This window comes from Pinus tabuliformis, chromosome 1_2 (genome assembly GCF_031772625.1).
Source record: "Pinus tabuliformis cultivar Carrire ecotype Pingquan chromosome 1_2, CPIR1, whole genome shotgun sequence".
Taxonomy (NCBI): Eukaryota; Viridiplantae; Streptophyta; class Pinopsida; order Pinales; family Pinaceae; genus Pinus; species Pinus tabuliformis.
The window spans coordinates 1,034,715,540-1,034,734,968 of NC_142298.1; the positions used below are offsets into that span (position 1 = coordinate 1,034,715,540).

At 41.6% G+C, this 19,429-nt stretch overlaps 1 pseudogene; it reads left to right on the forward strand.

The window, feature by feature from the left end:
• Positions 1-19,218, forward strand: part of LOC149209665 (transport inhibitor response 1-like protein pseudogene) — a 59,847-nt pseudogene extending 40,629 nt beyond the window's left edge.
• The last annotated feature ends 211 nt before the right edge of the window (positions 19,219-19,429 follow it).

Genomic DNA, 19,429 nt, shown 5'->3' on the forward strand with positions numbered 1-19,429 from the left:
GATATTGGCAATCCATTTGCCTCTTTTGCCTTCTATTCCCTCTTGAGTTAATATGTCTTTTATAGCAGCATTTGGAACATAAGCGATCACATGTGAATATAAAATGTAAACTCGGAAATCCTTGATGGCCTTAACAAGGGCATAGGCATGCTTTTCCATTATTTGATATTTCAAGGGTGCATTTCTAAGAGCTCGGCTGAAAAAAGCAATAGGCTTTTCATTTCCTTGATCATCCTTTTACAAAAGGACAGCAGCTATGGTGTGTTCAGATGCAAATGAAAAAATGATGAAATCCTTATCAAATTGAGGGCTTGTAAGGACTGGTGATTGGGTTAATGCAGATTTTATGCCCTCAAATGCTTTCTTGGCTTCTAAAGTCCATTTTACCTTGGAATCCTTCTTGAGCATGTTATTTAGCATTCTTGTTAGCTCAACCAGATTTGGGATAAATCTCCTTAGGAAATTGATCTTTCCTAAGAAAGCTTGCAACTCTTTGGTGTTTCTTGGATAGGGGATTTGAAGAATGGCTTGGATCCTTTCCGGATCGATTCTAATTCCGTCTCTTGAGATAATATGGCCCAACAATTTGCCTTCTTCTAGGCCAAAGAGAGATTTCTTGGGGTTTAAGGAAATGCCATATTTCCTACAAGTTAGGAACACTTTCCTTAGGTGTTTAAGGTGCTCTTGATCAGATTTTGAGAATGGGGTAAGGTCATCAAGGTAGACCACCAAGAAATCATGGATTTCTTTGGAAAATGCAATGTCCATGGCCCTTTGAAAAGTGGCACCTGCATTCTTTAGCCCAAAAGGCATTTTCACATATTTAAAGGTTCCCCACGGTGTTGTAAAGGTTGTCTTGTCTTGATCATCTGGGTGAACTAGTATTTGATTGAAACCTGAAAAGCCATCAAGCAATGAAATTCTAGATGACCCCACTACTCTTTGTAGGATGTGGTCCATTTTTGGCAATGGGTAGTGGTCCTTAAGGGAGACTTGGTTCAAATTCCTTAAATCAACGCATAGTCTAATCTCACCTGTTTTCTTTCTGGTGGGAACAAGATTGGATACCCATTCTGAAAATCTAATGGGTGCTATGATACCTACTTCAAACATCCTCTTTACTTCTTTCTCAATCAAGGGGAGAAGCACAAGATTGATTCTCCTTAGTTTCTGTTTGAAGGGCTTTTGATTTGAATTTAAGGGAATGGTATGTTGAATGACTGAAGTGTCATAGGACTTGAGGTCCTCATAACTCCAGGCAAAAACATCTTGGAACTCCTTAAACAAGTCAACATACTTGGGCTTCTGATCAGGTGGCAAAGACTTGGACAGTTTTATCATTTTGGGCTTCTCTACTGTCCCAATATTACAGTCTTCCACAACAGCGTTTAATGGTTGCATCTTTGGCTTTTTGGGGACATCGTTTGAATCAAAAATATCTTCTAAGGGAGTCAAGCCCGTGGGCAGGAAATTGTCTTTTAGTTCAATAACTTCAACCTCTGTTTCAGCTATTTCATCCAAATTCATTTGTTTCGGCTCTTGAATGTTTTTGTCATAAAAAATAGTTGGGTGCAGCATTTGATTTGCTGCTTCAGCTGTTATGGTCTGCTCATTTTGGTTTACTGCTTGTTGTGGATCATCCATGGCATCCATATCAATGTTTAAGCTTGAAAATTCTTGCTGTAAAGTCAAGAAATTGTTAATCTGTGCATCGTTTTCAAACACTTGCCAGTCTTTGACATTGTTAGGGATAGCAGGCCTGTGCTTTATCTCAGCAGTAAAGTGGTGATTGGGCTCAAAAGGTAGCTTGCATGTGCTAGCAAAAGTAGCTAGGCTGTGTGCATGTAGATTATGGCTTCTTGGAATTTTAGCAAGCTGGGATTCAGTGAAGGTATTGAGTATTGCAGTGGCAACAGTCCTATAAGCTCTTTGCCTTCTATCATTAGTGATAAAATTTCTTTTCATTTGTTGTATGATTAGGTCGGAGTCACCTAGAATGGAAACCTTGGCAGCTCCTACGGATTTGACTAGCTTAAGGCCTAAAAGGAGGGCTTCATACTCTGCCATGTTGTTGGTACATCTGAAGTTTAATCTATAAGCATGACCCTCTGCGTGATTGTTTTGTGTATTATGGATCCACACTCCTGCCCCTGCTCCTAGCTTATTAATAGAACCATCAAACTCTAAATACCAAAGGATTTCTTGCTCTTGACTAGTATTGAGAGTTTCAACCATTTTAGGAGTGGGCAGATTTGAATTTTCTATTTCGGGAGGTTCTTCTTGTGTGCTGGTTGCATTGATTGTTTTGACAGTTTCTTGGCTATGGGCAACCGATTCTTCATTTATGCATGTTTCTTGTTCTAAATCCAAAGGCTTATCATCAGTGGGAGGAGACATATCATCATTAAACAAAATAAAAGAATCCATATCAGAATGGATTGAGTAATTTGGAAAGTTTTGGGACTTTTCCTCACTACTTACCACATACTTCATTAGTGTTTCCCTATACAATCTCTTTGGTTGCCCAAAGACTGAAATAGTGGCATAAGAGAGGTCTAAGTGCAGAGATCCTTGGAGTTTGGCTCCCCAAGACCTTGATAACAACATGCCATAATTTGGTGGAATGTCAGCAACCACCACGTCCATTAGGATTGTTTTGTTGGGAAATTGGACTAAAGACACACATAAATCTTTGATTAAGCCTAAACACTTGACCTGACTAGAATCAAATGAGAACAGGTCTTTGTAGGGTCTTGTAACATCAAGGTTTAGCTTCTCCATTACAGCTTTGGGCATTAGGTTGTGTGAGGCACTTGAATCAAACATTTGCATTGTGCAACACTTTATCATGTATGTGTAAACTGACATAAAAGGGTAAAACAGCTCCATGTGCTGATTTTCCATCGACTTCAGGTCCGAAAAGCAACTCGGGTTGATCATCTAATACATTCACATCATCCCTATTCTCTAGCATTTGCAGCGATCTCTTGATTTTCTGCCTATAGATATCATGCTTTGCAAGTTCAGATAAAGGGATGGATATCTTCAGTTTACCTATTTCTGCCTCTAAATCAAATGTTTTCTCTGTTTGGGTTTTAGTGTTGTGACTGGCAGATTTTCCCTTTTCAATTGTATATTCAGTGATCTTCTCTTGGTTATCAATGATTTCTTGAGATTTTTCTATTTTGGGAAGGCTTTGAGGAGTGCTGTTTGAATCTTCTTCTGAGGGAAAAGATACAATAGGCTGATTCTTGGAGGGCTGAACATCTGAAACATCTTCCACAGTCACTTGTTTTGGATTTGGGACTGTTTTATCAGCAGTTTCTATGAGGGCAGCCTTTTCTTTGATCTTCTTAGGCTGCTTGGTATCATTTGGTTTAACATTTTCGGGCACATCTATGATTCTTGTCCTCAGCTTATACTGTTTGTGGACCTCATAAACAGCTGAATCATAACCTTGTTTAAAGTCAAAAGACTCACCAGACTTAGTCTGAAATTGATTTATATCATGGTCATCTTGGTCTTCTCAGGTTAGAAAAATTTGTTGCTCACCCTTCAAACCCATCAAGTTTATGTGAGTGTCCTCTGTCTTCTCACTAGATGTGGATGCTTCAGCATAGTTTTCATAAAAAGGAGGTCTTATATCATGGTCGGGGCTAGCCCTTCCAACATTTGGGTTTTGGTTTTTCCTAAAATTTGGGTTTCTGATAGTATTGGCTTGTTGCCCTTCCCATGATGTTTTTATTTCCATAGTTCCCATTCTATCTTCAAAACTGTGCACTTTATTTAAGATTGCATCCAACTTTTGGTCAAATGCTGGAGGTTCTTCTCTAAAAGTGGTTCTTCTCTCGGCTCTTGCTCTATTTCGCTTGGTAATCAGATTTGCCTCCACACTAACAGCTACATTCTGCATGTCTGCTAAGGTTTGAGGGGCTCTCTCCCTCAATTGATATGCCATGTCGGTACCAAAACCATCTGGGAATTTATACAAAGCAATATCGGGTGGAGGTCTGAGGTTCTGTGGGATTGCATTATAAACATTGTTAAATCTTGCACAATAGTCTAAGACAGCCTCTTGAGGGCCTCTTTTGATAGTATCATATTCTGATAATATGTGCAGGGGATCCTTCTTTTTCTCCCATCTGTTAAGGAATGTTTGGTAAAGGGCATCTGGGTTAGCTATGGAATTTGCAGGGAGAGCTCTAAACCAGGGCCTGACGTCACCTGTGAGACTTTGGACAAAAATATTCATTCTTACATGATCATCATCTATTTCATAACTCTCAAAATAATCCTACATTTTCTTGGTGTGTTGCAGGGTTGTGCAAGAACCAGTACCATCAAAATATGTGATTTTAGTTTGGTAATCTTGAGGCATAGCCCCAGGATTATTAGGCAGCTGTAAAGGTGCATACCTATTCGCCATATTCACAGGGATAAGTGGAACAACAGGGATAAATGGAACGACTGGAATAGTAGTAATAACAGTGGTAATAGGAGGAGTATGTGTAGTGAATGGAGGTGTGAAAAGGGTGCTTTGAGAGGTGGATGATGAACTAGGGGAAGTAGGGTTTGAACGAAATAAAACTTTGACAGGGGTTGGAACACAGCTTGGTTGAACTGTTTCAGGACTAGAATCAGCAAAATCTTCTCTTCGCTCTAGCTTCCTGAGGTTCCTTGGGATTATATTGGGATTTTCAAAAGCAGCTGGGGGATTTGGGTCTAGATTTGACCTTGTATAACGTGAATTCTTCTTGGGAGCCAGCTTCTAACTTGTTTTTTGGAATTTTCTGAAGATGTCCCCAGCGGAGTCGCCAGTATGTTATCACTCAAGTTGTCCCTTGGCTCCTTAAGGGATACGGCCGAGGTAACCACAAACCAATCTTTGGACTGCAAGTCCTAGCCTACCGGCAGTCAGAGAGGGCTCTCTTTTTATAATTTACCTTTGTTTTTGGGTTGATTTTAGGCTAGTTATGGTGTACTTGGGTTTTGTTTGAATTTGGTGGGAAGGATGATGATTCAGACAGAGTTGTCTTGCATAGTGTGAGAAGTTTAGACTAATGGGCATGGAGTCAAGGATTAAAGTTGCTGGTGCATTTTCTTGGTCACAAGAGGAACTACAAAGCACTATAGTTTAAACAAGGAACAATATCAAAACTCGAATAAGGATGAAATGGATGTCGGGGAATGAAAATAGCTAAGCAACTTTCATTATGCTAACAGAGGGAAGACGCGTGAACATTATATAGGAGCAATCAAGGATTCCTAAATAACAGTCATATATGAAAGAACTAGTGTAAATATGAGCAAAGAAGCATTCATATTTAGGACTAATTCAGAGGAAAACATGGAGAAATAACAGGAATTGAGAACAGAGTACAACTAAGCAACATCTGAATTATTCTTTCTTCCTGCAATTTAGATCATGACATATAGATGATATAGCATACATAGAAACTGAAAACAAGGGAGAAAGACTTATTATTCCATGAAGAAAGCATTAGAATTCTACAATCTACTCTTCGACCATCAAATCCACATCAAACAGTCTAGACACAAGGTATTCCAGCAATCTCTGTTCATTAAATCTCTCAAAGCATACAGCGCAAGTCTAGAAAGAGGATTATCAACCAACCAACCCTTTAAACAATGAATCAGGGTGGTTTATATAGAGAAAATATCCAAAAATATCTATTACAGCAGATCTGAGGGAAATGAGTTCTTTAACCAAATCTTATCCTGAAATTAATGCATAAAATATCTATCTAACTGCTGCGCTAGGGCAACCGCCTCAAAAATGAGTTGAAATCTGTCCTTATGGCCCTGTGCTGTTCATTTAGCCATAACTCCGCTTTGGTTTCTGCAACGCTACCCTTAGGTGGCCTTATGTGCATTAACTTTGATCTAGTGAGCTTTAAATGGGCCTTTACTGCTTTTTTGACTTGGATGGAGACCTTTAATGTTCACCTGCTTTGATATTGCCGATCTGATACTCTTTGCCGCTTCAGTGATACTCTTTAATTGAATTTGGGCTTTATCTTTCTCTGAGACTCTTTAACACTTGAATCGGGCCACTTTCTCTCCCTTGATATGCTTGAAACTGTCAAATCGCCCCTTTTATGCCCTTTCAAGGCAAAAATAGTTGCTGCAAATGTTTTCCGTGGCCTCTAGAATGCTATCGGCGCTCGCCGATCAAAAATAGTACTAAAATCTGAAGAAATGCTGCAAAAAGGAGGATTTGTATGCTGCTGACTATGTTGAGGCCGAGGCTGGCTTTCTGGAACAAAACTGGGCTTGGAGCGATCCAAAATGGCTTAAGGATGCATGATTTCCCTTATCGGGAGCGCGTACAGGCATATATGTGAAAATATGAAAAAATGCCGCCTTTTCCTTTTACACAAAAAAGACCCATTTCTATGCAAAATTCGTGAAAAAACTAAGAGGGAGCGACACTGTAGCTAGGAATAAATCTTGGCCGTTGGATCGTGCGAAGGCAGATCCAACAGTTGGCGCTAAATCAGCGATCGGTGGATCGGCGGTCCCAAACTGAAATACCTCCGAAATGCGATGAAGTCCGTGGACCCAACATTTATAATAGGCTCTTTCATTATGGATTTCGGGTTTGGCCCATCGGCGGTCCCAAATCGGCAAATTTACAGTGAAACGGGTCAGCGGACCCGAAATCCCCTTCAATTGTTCTTTATAACTTTTCGACTCCAGAATATCGGAGCGCACAGTGCCAATCCCTTCGGACCCAAAATCTATATATGCCGCACTTTATAATATTACTAAATATGGGCCGTTGATCTGAGGGCCTGAATGGGCGGTTGAGATTTAATCAGCATTTCGTTATCGGTGGGGACATGGGGCGCGGCTTTATATTATTGCGATCGCCGAAACGGGGTGATCGCCGAAATGATCTGAGCCGTTGAATGGGCGGGGTTGTTGTGGGGAAAAGTATCCGATGCGGATGACCCTATCCCTACTCTAAAGGTGACAGTCTTTAGCAACAACTGAAAGTAAAGCTTTGATGTTTTCCTCTATGAAAGTACAGAGAGAAGGATGAAAAGATTAACCAACCTGGTGTCTTTCGCTTAGTCGATCCTTGTCCTCTCTCTTTGTCTCTTGTTCCCAGCTCCTTGCTCTCTTTGCCGGTCCAGCTACACACAGATCCTGCACAAAACAAGAGAGCAAACTACAAGATACATGTACTCATAACTGAAGCATGGATTAGGATGAATCAAATATACATGTAAATACAATACATCAATGCAATACAAGTATATAGGAGAACATGCAAAACTTTATTGATAGAAGTAACAGGGTTCTGAGAAGGTTACAACCAATGATGGCTCCAATCCAGCAGCACCTCCCCAGCAGCAAGAACTCTCCTCTTCACCTCTAGTAAAACAATCACCCAATAGCTCTAACTGTAAACCAACAACACCTCCTTGCTTTACACAAAATTCCAGCCTCCTTAGACCTCATAGAAGAGCTCTATATATAGGAGAGAAGAAGAAAGGATGAGTCAGCTTGAGACTGACATGAAGCTGCCTTGTGTCCTCTCCCTCTTCAGTTAATCTTCAGTTCTTGAGTCCACTTGGAGATCCTTGCTTACACATGGTGATCAAGTACCTCTTACTCATCACAGGGCGAATCTCATGAACCAAGTGTCAGTTTGGAAGCTTCCTGGGCAGTTGACACCTTGCAGGATGACTGTGCCACTTGGCCAATCTCGCCCAGCGCAGGTAGCCTTCATTAATCTTGACTTCCAGCGCAGGTACAAGGAGGGACAGTTGCATTCCAGCGCAGAAGCTCAGTGGAGCAGCTGACATGATCCAAAATAAGCCTGTTTTGAAGTGTTTTCAGGTGGAGAACTGATTGGAAGTGCTGTTGTTTGATGACCTTGTCCTTTTAGGGGTAAGAACAACATGTTTAGGGACTGAGGATCCCTGTAATTATTGACATTTCATGCTCCATGTCGCGAGGCACAAAAATGTCTATAACAGTTGCCCCCTAAATTATGAGGCCGTTTATCGGGTGAAATGCTTTATCTAGAGGGTCCGAAGTTCATTCCAGTGCTGAGGAGGCGCCCTGTAATACAATACAATACAATACATTATTTTTCATTCTATTTTCATGATCTAGCTGAGGCGGGCATTCCCATGCTCAGCTTTTATAAATACATTTTGGTACATATGACAGACGATCGTCTGAAGGTAGACTGATAATTTTCTGCTGAAATTATCATCCTTTGAATAGGATGATCATCTGTTGCAATGATGTACATGACAAATGCCTTTATATTTCCTGAATATATATCGCAGCCCGGATGGATGAAACTAGATCCGGGGTCTTCAAACTCGTTCGATCTTCACTCTAAGTACAAGTCGATCCATGTGAGAATTGCGCTGAAGTCGAACATGGAAAGACATCGCTTGATTACCGGTCAATAATGAGAACCGTTAACAAGCGCGAGAGGAATCACCAATAATGACGATGATCCTCAAGGTACTGCAGTACAATTCACGTGGCGTGAATAAAGGACTTGGCGTCGAACGCCACGCAAAATCTTCTGGTCGAAGGTCATTGATGTATACCTGTCGCCGGAAGTGAGAAACTTGCCATTGAGGCATGCAAGCTTCAAAGTACTGATGGGGGTGTTCCTAGATCAACTTCTTGGATAATGAGCTGAAGTCGACAAGAAGCAATCCGTCAAAGGAGGGCCTTAATGAATCCCACATCGATGACACGGAACGGAGCTAATGATTTTAGTGGAGGTGAAAACAAACTGTGACATATGATTCAGGGTGGCGATCATGAATGGATGAAGGATAATGTATGGCAGTGGATGGGACACGGTTGACACTTTCAGAATGACCCCTCTTGAACATATAACGACACTGATGCGATGGATCGGTAGCATTACCCCAAATGTGGATGGTGTGGCGAGGACCATGGTGATGAGACCGGTGAATGAAACAACCCAACCCGATGTGATACGGAGGAAAAGTGTCATGTTCAAGAGTGACTTGCTACCATTAAACTTTGAATGTTCTCCCAATTTTTTCCCCAGTCATTTCTGACCAGTACCTCTTTATTTTTGTCAAGCTTGAGGAGGATAACATATGCTTGTTCTATAACCTGCCCTTCGGGCAAGCCCATCGCTATGATTTAACGAGCCTAGTGATAGGGAAACTCGTTCTCGTCTAAAGACAAGTTTGTCGCTATTTAATCATTTTAACGAGTCTAACGACAAGGAAAACTCGGTCCTTTTCATTTTTAGAGAGTCTGAAAAGGTACAGAAAGTCAACTCCATAATTCCTTTTTCGTCAGCTAATCCCTTAAGTCCGAAAAAGTATAAAACAATACAGAAGGGATGGCTGTTCGGTACTTTTACGAGCCGAACAAGACAAGCGCTCGATCTTTTTGTGCAATAATCCCTCAGGTCCAAAAAGATTAAAATCTAGAGGAGGGATAGCTTTCGGTCGTTTAACGAGCTAGAAGGCCAAAAACTCGGCAAACTTTTCATATTTTACGAGTTAGTGAAAAGAGCTCAAAGAAGACTCGTCTTTTGAGGAACGAGTGATGAACAGGGATAGCAGCAGATTCCAGGTACAGGTTGGAATTCTCCAATCACGGCAGTGTCACAAGGATGGCTAAGTGAAATCACTCTTCGCAGCTGTTCCTCAAAATGGGTAAACAAACATATGGAGGTGAATGATTGGCCAAATGAACGGATGGAGGTGGTGGCATATAAACACGACCAAGGGCTTTTAACATGGCAGTCAAAGGTTACATTTACCAAGGTTATTTACCGGTTCATTTTTTCTGGGTGAGCTTGAACTCTAGGGGAAGATTGCTCACAACTTATGTTTATTTTTTAACGAGCATGAACTATGCGCTAAAACTGCTCGGTGATTGCTTTTATTTTTTAACGAGCATGAACATTGCTAAAACTGCTCGATGATAAGTTTGCATGCCCCCAGCAGGTGCATGCCCCCCAAGCTTCATTGCATTCAACTTTGTTGATTGGAATGAAGGTTTACCATTGAGATCTGGAAAGGGGATTGTTTCATTTTTTAATGAGGTTGACATAGTAAAAGAACTATCCTCATGTTTTTTCATTTTTTAACGAGGTTGACCTGAGATAGGAACTATCCTCGAAGCTAACAAAATATCTAGGAATCTTCTGAATCCAACCAGAAGATTGGATTAGATTTCATTTTGTAGGTTTCCACCGTGGCCACTCCCTCCAGATTACTTGGAGGCGGTAGGGCGAAAGTACCCATTAAGGCAGGGTCTTTTAGAAGACCTACTCCGATATTTTGAAACGAATGGTCGTTTCCATGGATCAGAGGAACGCTTCCTGTAACTTGTGAACCATTAGGGAGGAAATTTTGTTGGTCAATGATCGTAATCCCTCCTTGAAAGGGGAATGTGATTTTCCTAAAATAGGTCGACACAACAGCTTCCATGGCATAAATCCATGGTCTTCCCAGTAGGATGTTATAGTCAAGATTGCCATCGATGACTTCAACATCTATTTCTACTGTTTTGCCCCCTAGTTCAACTTTCAAGTTACTAAGGATACCATAAGGGGTATATGTCCTTCCGTCGAATGCTTTTAATGTTGTCGATGATCGCTACAAGGTTGGAGATCCTAAAGTTTTCCAGCAACTCATCGACATAATACATGTCGATGCCCCCTCATCAATAATTGTTCGGTGAACAGTTTTGTTGAGGGCATTCACTTGGACGAGGAAAGCTAGTTGAGCTGGTAACTGAGGATCATATCCTTTGTGATCAAAGGATACAAGATTGGAATCTTTAGGATCCACCCCACCAATTGCTGATAACAATGCCTGCCTTTGGGATGGGCAATTTTGTAGTACTTCAAGAGTCGACATAGCGGACGGCGATTGCGCCAAATCTTCCACTATATTATAATGCTGTGCCGCTCTGGCACGAGGATTAAATGTCGACTTGTGTACTACTCCCTTTGGCGGTTTTATTGTTAATTCATGTGTGATGGGGGGTACAACTTTTGCCGAAGTTGTTGTCGAACTGCTAGGTTGATCTTTACCTTTATCGTTCGACACCTGTGGATTCCCGTAATCTTTGTTCCTTGTCGAAATCAAAGCATCATTCTGTTGCTTTGATATCGATAACATAAGCACTTGCGACGGTGAAGCATTTCCACTACCAACCAGATTTTTTCCTCGATCGGGAAACGGGTCAGTTAACACAGCCGGAGTTTGCGAACTCTTTAAAAATCTTTTTAGATCAGCTTTGTATGGACATTCTCTCGTCCAGTGATCCTCATCACATATCTGACACCCATAAGGTGGTTTCCTATCTCGAGGAGGGCTTGAAGAAGTTTTTCGAGGAGATGACTTTCCTTGTTTCTTCTTCTTCCCTTTGTTTTGATTCTTCTTGCTTCCTGGTTGATTGGAGTTTTTGCCTTTATCCGTAGATACATCATTTACCTCCGAAGCAAGAATCTCTTGATTTGCTTTTTGATTCGAAGTCTTACAGGCTTTCTTATCGGAATCCCTTGTCGACTTAGCGTTTGCAGTTCCAATCACGCCATCACCGGCATGAGAGTCACTATTTGATCCGGGAGAAGGAGGGATTGAAAATTCCGGTCTGGGGGCGTCAGGTATCTTATCATAGAGCGTGCCCGACTGAGTATATACTAAGTCCAAATATTGAGCACGAGCAATAACCTGCTCCTCTGTTACGACGCCTCCCTTGGCCACATCTTCTGTTATTGCCGGCAGAAGCGACTTTATAAACCACTCAGCTAATAGCTGATCTGGAACATAGGTTTTTACCATTCTACGCCGACGACGCCACTCATGTATATGATCAGATATATGTGTGGCTGTTGTCTGCTTGAAATTGGTCAAGATCTCTGTCCCAGTTTCGTACCTTATAGGTAACTGAAAGTGTGTTAAGAAAGTCGTGGCTAGGGAACTAAAATTGTCGAAAGAGGCTCTAGGTAATTCAATATACCATTTGGCCACCGGACCAGTCAATGTCCTCTGGAAAAGACGAAGCCTTATCGAATCATCATTCAAGGTATTCGACGAACACCACAGATGGAATGTCATCACATGATTCGACGGGTCTTCGCCCGGATTTCCATTGAATTTAGGAATGTCCGAAGGAAGTTTGTGAGGAATCGCTGGCCACCAATGGGCATAGGCGATTGGATCGTTCGTCAATCGATGTAAATCTGGTAATTCTAAGGTTGCCACGAATGGCAACTGCTGATTCAGGTTTGGCGAGGCGTACCCAGGATACGATGGAATCGCCTGAGCAGTAGGCCTTTGCACACCAGCATAATGCAACTGATGTTGATATGACTGATATGGTTGGTGGGCTTGGCCACTGTAAAGTGGTTGATTTAACCCGTTCTGAATATAGGGTTGCCCACTATTTGCAAAGATCTGTTGTTCAGACCCCTGGTACACCTGTTGAAACTGAGGTTGTTGGTATTGCACCATCCATGGTTGTGAAGCCATGTTTTGTTGTGCGACACTAACCGACGGACCAAGATGCGGGGTTATGGTTCCCGTTTGTATCTGTGTCGTCCCGGCAGTTGGCGATTGTGGTTGTGTTGCAGGGTCAATAGGCTGTTGCATTACAACTTGGGGTTGACATACAACAGGCATCGATTGAACTTGCGACACGGTTACAATTGCTGGTGTCGTCGGGATACTGGACATAGGTACACACTGTTGCATGGAATATACAACTCTTGGTTGTTGGGGTAACATAGGTACCCAACCACTCGTCGTTACTTCAGTCAAACCTGAATGTGGTTGAAAACTGCCGTATGGGTATCCCCCCGAAAGGGGAAGTGAAAGGGCATATTGCCCCCCATACGGTAACAATCCGGAGCTCAAGGGTATAGATGGCCTTTGAGGACTGGATGGCCCAAACTGATTCCCAAAGGGATCAATTTGTCTCGTTTCAACATAAGAATTACCGGGTATTATACCGGAAGAACAAACTGGAACAGACCAAGTTGTCATAATAGTCCCTGGGTGGACTCCTTCTAGCTGATGAGAGCTAGTCGGGACGGCTGGTATGCCGGCAAACATCGTTGGATTGGCAGCAGGAACTTCTGCTGTCGCTGTGTCATTTGGCATAGTCCTAGATGTCGACGGTTGTTCAGACATTTTAAGTCTATCCAATAAACTTCCTAACGATTCTTCAGGAACTTCTGGTGGCGATAGACAAACTTCTGATGCAGAAGGAAAAAGAGGGGTACCTACTCCAAAATGAATTGGAGTATTTGCTTGCTGGTCCTCTACGATTTCCTCTATTGCAATCAGACCAGGAGGAAGAGGAAGACCGTCAGGTCCGTAAAAGATTTCTGGTGCCGAAGAAGGGGTTGCTTCGACAGCGACAGTCGTTTGAACAACAAGACTCTGTGGACCGGTTTCAGATGGAACTGGTTCAGTTATGCAAGTACTTGTCTTCAGACTAGGATCAGTGCAACTGTCCCTCTGTTGCCGTTGAACTTCTTCAATAGAGGCAGGGATTCCAGAAATATTGGGAGCGACCCGAATCTCAGATGTTGTTGGAACTTCCGTTCTAACTTTAAAAGGAGATTTTGACCTGGTCAAACGAGTTCGCTTCGTCCGTACTACTCTCGGTTCCGGAGACAAAGGCGGTTGACTCGCAAGCCTCCCTGAACGACGGGGTTTTAATTGACTTTCCTCCACGGTTGCGGATTACTTGATCAACTAAAATACAAAAAGGGGAATTATATTTCCGTATTGAATGAATTTTATTAGACGCTTTTAGACACAACTTTGCTTTTTCATATTTTAAGAGTCGAGAAAAAGCTAAAGATGACTCTAGTCGCCTTCGATGTATTAACGAGCCCGAAGTGACAAATGCTCGGTTGGACCTTTTCAGTTATAGAGTTTGAAAAGGGCCAAAAGAAACTGCTCTGGAGATCTAGGCAGAGGGTGTGCCAAACCTTTCGCGAAACCACAGAATACGTTTTACGGTACGGGTGGTCGATCTTCGTGAATGCTGTGTTCACTGCATCGCGATCAGTAGGGCGGCCGACACGGTTTCCTAAGGATAAAGGATAAAAGCCTATAGGGGTCTCCCAATATACGCGACGGTACGCGGGAGCACAAGTCCGTATTAGTGCTATCGTCCCTCAGGAGGAATCACCCACCTTCGTAGAGATCGACAGTCACTACGTTTAACGACGCCGGAACACGTCTCTACCTAGACCTCTATTGTGAGCGTTATGTTACAATGCGTTTTTAGATTCATTCAATATATTTTAAGTTGATCTTGTTTATCAGTTTGTCTTTCAGGATCACCACGAGATGTATTGGTACAAATTCCTAAATGCAGCTAAAATGATAAGCAAGCTTTCACAATCTTTTTAGCTTTGAAAATCCTAACTACTGAGGGGAGAGAAAAACAATATCTTTCCACACAGAGCACAAAGCACAAACTAATGCACTTTCTCCTAGATCAGACACACAAACTTATCAAAAATGCAAATGCAAGATGCATGTATTTCTTTTCTTTTCCTTTAATGTTGATGTAGACAAAAGGAAAAACTGTTGTATGATTTTCGAATTCAATTTGAAGCGTAAACAAACAAGCTTGGTCTAAATGAAAAGACGCTTTACAAGTACTTGTTTCAACACTCAAAATATATGAATTCAAACCATAAAGTGAAAAACAAACAAACTCAAACAGCCATGAACAGTAATAAAACTAGCTCATAAGATCACAAAGACACTTTTACAGTTCAGGATCTAAGAGGTCACAACTATACTGGTTCGCTTTTCACAATGGGAAACTGTAACTGCAACAAGAAATACTGAAAGAACACTCACAGTTTCATCACACAACTGAGGCGGAATAATGTCAAGGAGAAGGGCTTACAGCAAGTACAATAACCAGCAAGCAATCAGCAAAAAATTCAGTGAAAACAGGGCCAAGACACAATAGGAAGACTGAGCAAGACAATGGCTAACTGGACCAGCGCAGGTTCTAGTCTGCCAATTTGACTCTCAGCGCAGTTCCCGAAGGGAGTACCTGCGCTGTAATGCAGACTGCCTGTGGACAGCCTGCACTGACTCACGAGAGTTTCGTCTACAAAGAATTCCGGGTCATAAAAAGCTCAAAAATGCACTGTTTTTGCTGAAATAAAAAGCTATAGGTCAAGTACAGGCTAAGGGATGATCAAGAGGATGAAGATCTATCACAAAGAGTAAAGAGTCTTTTGTAGATAAGCTCTTCAAATCTTGAATTTGCTCAACAAATGAGCAAGAGTAGCAATCCCTCTACTTCGCTTTTGATATAGTCAAAAGCTTTTCGATTTGGTACTCTTTTCTTCAAGAAATGAATAGCAAAATACTACAAACACCAACAAGATACTAGGCTCCCCAGTGGAGTCGCCAGTTTGTTGTGGGGAAAAGTATCCGATGCGGATGACCCTATCCCTACTCTAAAGGTGACAGTCTTTAGCAACAACTGAAAGTAAAGCTTTGATGTTTTCCTTTATGAAAGTACAGAGAGAAGGATGAAAAGATTAACCAACCTGGTGTCTTTCGCTTAGTCGATCCTTGTCCTCTCTCTTTGTCTCTTGTTCCCAGCTCCTTGCTCTCTTTGCCGGTCCAGCTACACACAGATCCTGCACAAAACAAGAGAGCAAACTACAAGATACATGTACTCATAACTGAAGCATGGATTAGGATGAATCAAATATACATGTAAATACAATACATCAATGCAATACAAGTATATAGGAGAACATGCAAAACTTTATTGATAGAAGTAACAGGGTTCTGAGAAGGTTACAACCAATGATGGCTCCAATCCAGCAGCACCTCCCCAGCAGCAAGAACTCTCCTCTTCACCTCTAGTAAAACAATCACCCAATAGCTCTAACTGTAAACCAACAGCACCTCCTTGCTTTACACAAAATTCCAGCCTCCTTAGACCTCATAGAAGAGCTCTATATATAGGAGAGAAGAAGAAAGGATGAGTCAGCTTGAGACTGACATGAAGCTGCCTTGTGTCCTCTCCCTCTTCAGTTAATCTTCAGTTCTTGAGTCCACTTGGAGATCCTTGCTTACACATGGTGATCAAGTACCTCTTACTCATCACAGGGCGAATCTCATGAACCAAGTGTCAGTTTGGAAGCTTCCTGGGCAGTTGACACCTTGCAGGATGACTGTGCCACTTGGCCAATCTCGCCCAGCGCAGGTAGCCTTCATTAATCTTGACTTCCAGCGCAGGTACAAGGAGGGACAGTTGCATTCCAGCGCAGAAGCTCAGTGGAGTAGCTGACATGATCCAAAATAAGCCTGTTTTGAAGTGTTTTCAGGTGGAGAACTGATTGGAAGTGCTGTTGTTTGATGACCTTGTCCTTTTAGGGGTAAGAACAACATGTTTAGGGACTGAGGATCCCTGTAAATATTGACATTTCATGCTCCATGTCGCGAGGCACAAAAATGTCTATAACAGGGGTGATCGGACGGCTGACATTAAGTCGCAATATCGCAATCGGGGAAAACCTGGGGCGCGGGGTTTATGTGTATAATGCGATGCGATGCGATATATTGAAAAATGCGGCTTTTAACGTTAAAACTTATAAAAGGGGATTTGCGATAGAAAGCATATATGGCGGATTATATGGGAAAATGTGTTATGGAGGCTCCCGATAGCAATATCGCATCAGAGCACGGGGAAGAGGCATGTTATATGGGACAGGAACATTGCGATACGGCGATCGCCGAAATCGCATCGGCGAAGCATTCATCGGGGACTTATATAAAGGCCATCATTCTCGCTGCGACCTCCGACAACGATATCGCCGTCGGAGGGAGGAACTTTGATTGGGGGCATGCATTATGCATCGGCAAAGGGCCAATTATGATCGGAAGAGGATTTAAGCCATCGGAGGCATGTTTTTCACAATCGGAAGGAGTCTGAAGCGATGGTGAAGGGGTTTTTGGGAACAAATGAGGACTTATGAAATCAGAAGAAGGCTTATGATGATGGGGGAACGATTTTATAGATCGGAGATGGATTTCTCCGATCGGAGGAAGACTTTTGTGCACTAAGAAGGGTTATTAATGCATCAGAAGGGGTCTGATAGCATTGAAAGAGGGTTTTATGCCTTGAAAAGGTAAAAACAAGGTTAAATGGAGGGTTTTTATACATCGGAAGAGGGATTTTATGCAATGGAAGAAGTCCAAATGCATTTGGAAGATGGTTAAGGAGGAAAAAGAGGGTTCTTGCCAAGTTTCGGGCAAACTTAGCAATTCCCAAGCATACTTATGGTTATTTTTCAACCAGAGGGAGGGGATATATACATAGAGGAGCTATTTATCATATTTTAGTAAGGGGAAGGGAAAAATAGATAGGGATTTACATAGTAGAGTTAGAAATTAATATGGATTGTGACAAGAAAGCGCTAAGTTTAGAGATCTTAGGCTTAAAAAAGGGAGATAGAACTTTGTAGAGGACATATGAACACTCCTTAAGTAAAGCAGATCTTGACCTCTTTAGGGGAATTAGTGAGTGATTTGGGAAGAGGAAGAAGGGGAAGTTAGACATGCCTCGCTTGAGCTTATCCAAATGGAAAACTGCCTCATACTTGTGATTTGAATAGATATAACACTTGAAAACACAAAACTGATCACAATCATTGATTCTGCAACCTCAAAACTACCTACCCAGCCTACTTACCTAGCATTTTCTCTTCTTTTTGGTTTGGGTGCACTTGAACTAGCAACCCAGCTTTTCAACTTTTCTTTTGGCTATCCTCCTATCTAAATCTGCCCTTATAGCTTCCAGGGGCTCAGATTAAGCTGTTGAGCACCCAAGATTCTCTACCTAGCTAAGATCTGCCAAGATTAAACAGTTTGGAGAGATATTCATTCTCTATCTTCTAAACAAGAAATTTAAACCCAGGGAAGCCAAGATTAAGCTGTTTGGACTTCCCTTAACTATGAAACTCTTCAAAAATGGAATAGTTCTTCAAAAGTGGAATATAGTAGTGGCATTTGAGCTAGCACACTTTCCTGGCCTTTTGTTTGGGGTTCATTTCATTTATTTTTCTCTTTGGCCAATTGATTCTTTTTTCCCTTTGATTATTCTTTTAGGGCATACCCTCTTTACATTTTTTAAATTTTCTGAGTTTTTCTAGGAAATATGGAACCTTTGCAACATGGAAAGATGACATATTTGGCATGTAAAACAGTCAATCATGAAATATGAAAACCTATTGCAATAGGAGGCTAACAGGTGCCACCAAATTGCGAGGGCCATCTCACTCCATGGGTGTCAACCATGACAACTGCTTATCCATTACTTGATAGGTTGTACTTGAAGAGGATGACTATCATAGATTATGATCTCACATTGCTTGAAAATTCCTTCCTATATTTCAAGGAGCTTGTTATGGTTTGTTGTGATGGATTCAACACATGTGGACTCACCTCGATCACAAGAAAATGTAGGAAATTGACCACACTTGGTTTGAATGAGAACGAGATACATGCTAATGGAGAAGATTGGCTGGCTTGCTTTCCTGAGACTTTGACGTCTCTAAGATCTCTTTGTTTTGATTGTTTGGAGGGCCCAATAAATTTTGATGCACTTGAAAGATTAGTTGCAAGATGCTCGTCTTTGAAGAAGCTCAGGCTAAATAGAAATGTTTCTATAGTGCAGTTACAAAGGTTGATAATAAAAGCACCACAACTTACTCATCTAGGAACAAGCTCATTTTTCTATGAGTTCCAACCGGAGCAAGTAGTAGATCTTCTCGCAGCCTTCAGCAATTGTAAACAAATTCAATGTTTGTTAGGATTTCGTGAAGTTGTGCCAGAGTATCTACCTACGGTATATCAAGTTTTCTCTAATTTAACATCTCTAAACTTCATCTATGCTATTATTGGCAGCAAAGAGTTGGAAGGAATAGTCTGTCACTGTCGTAAATTGCAGCTACTCTGGGTTTTGGATTCTGTAGGAGACAAAGGTTTGGAGGCAACAGCTAAAACGTGCAAGGATCTGAGGGATCTCCGTGTATTTCCTGTGGATGCCCATGAAGATGGTGAAGGTTTTGTATCTGAATAGGGCCTTGTTGTGATCTCCGAGGGGTGTCCAAATCTTGAGTCCATTCTATACTTTTGTCAGAGTATCGTCACAAATTTCTAAATGCAAATCAGAAAACCGAGGTTATGTAACTGAAACCCCAAATCACGGGATCAGGACCTCAATTTCTTAAATGAATTGTAAATTTCAACGATTAGATTACCTGCCACGTTTATTACGACTTCGATGTGTCAATTTCTCATTTATGGACACTTAAGTTCATTTTTCTGTGCATAGATTTTATTTAGAATTGGTTGACATTTGAATTTGTTTG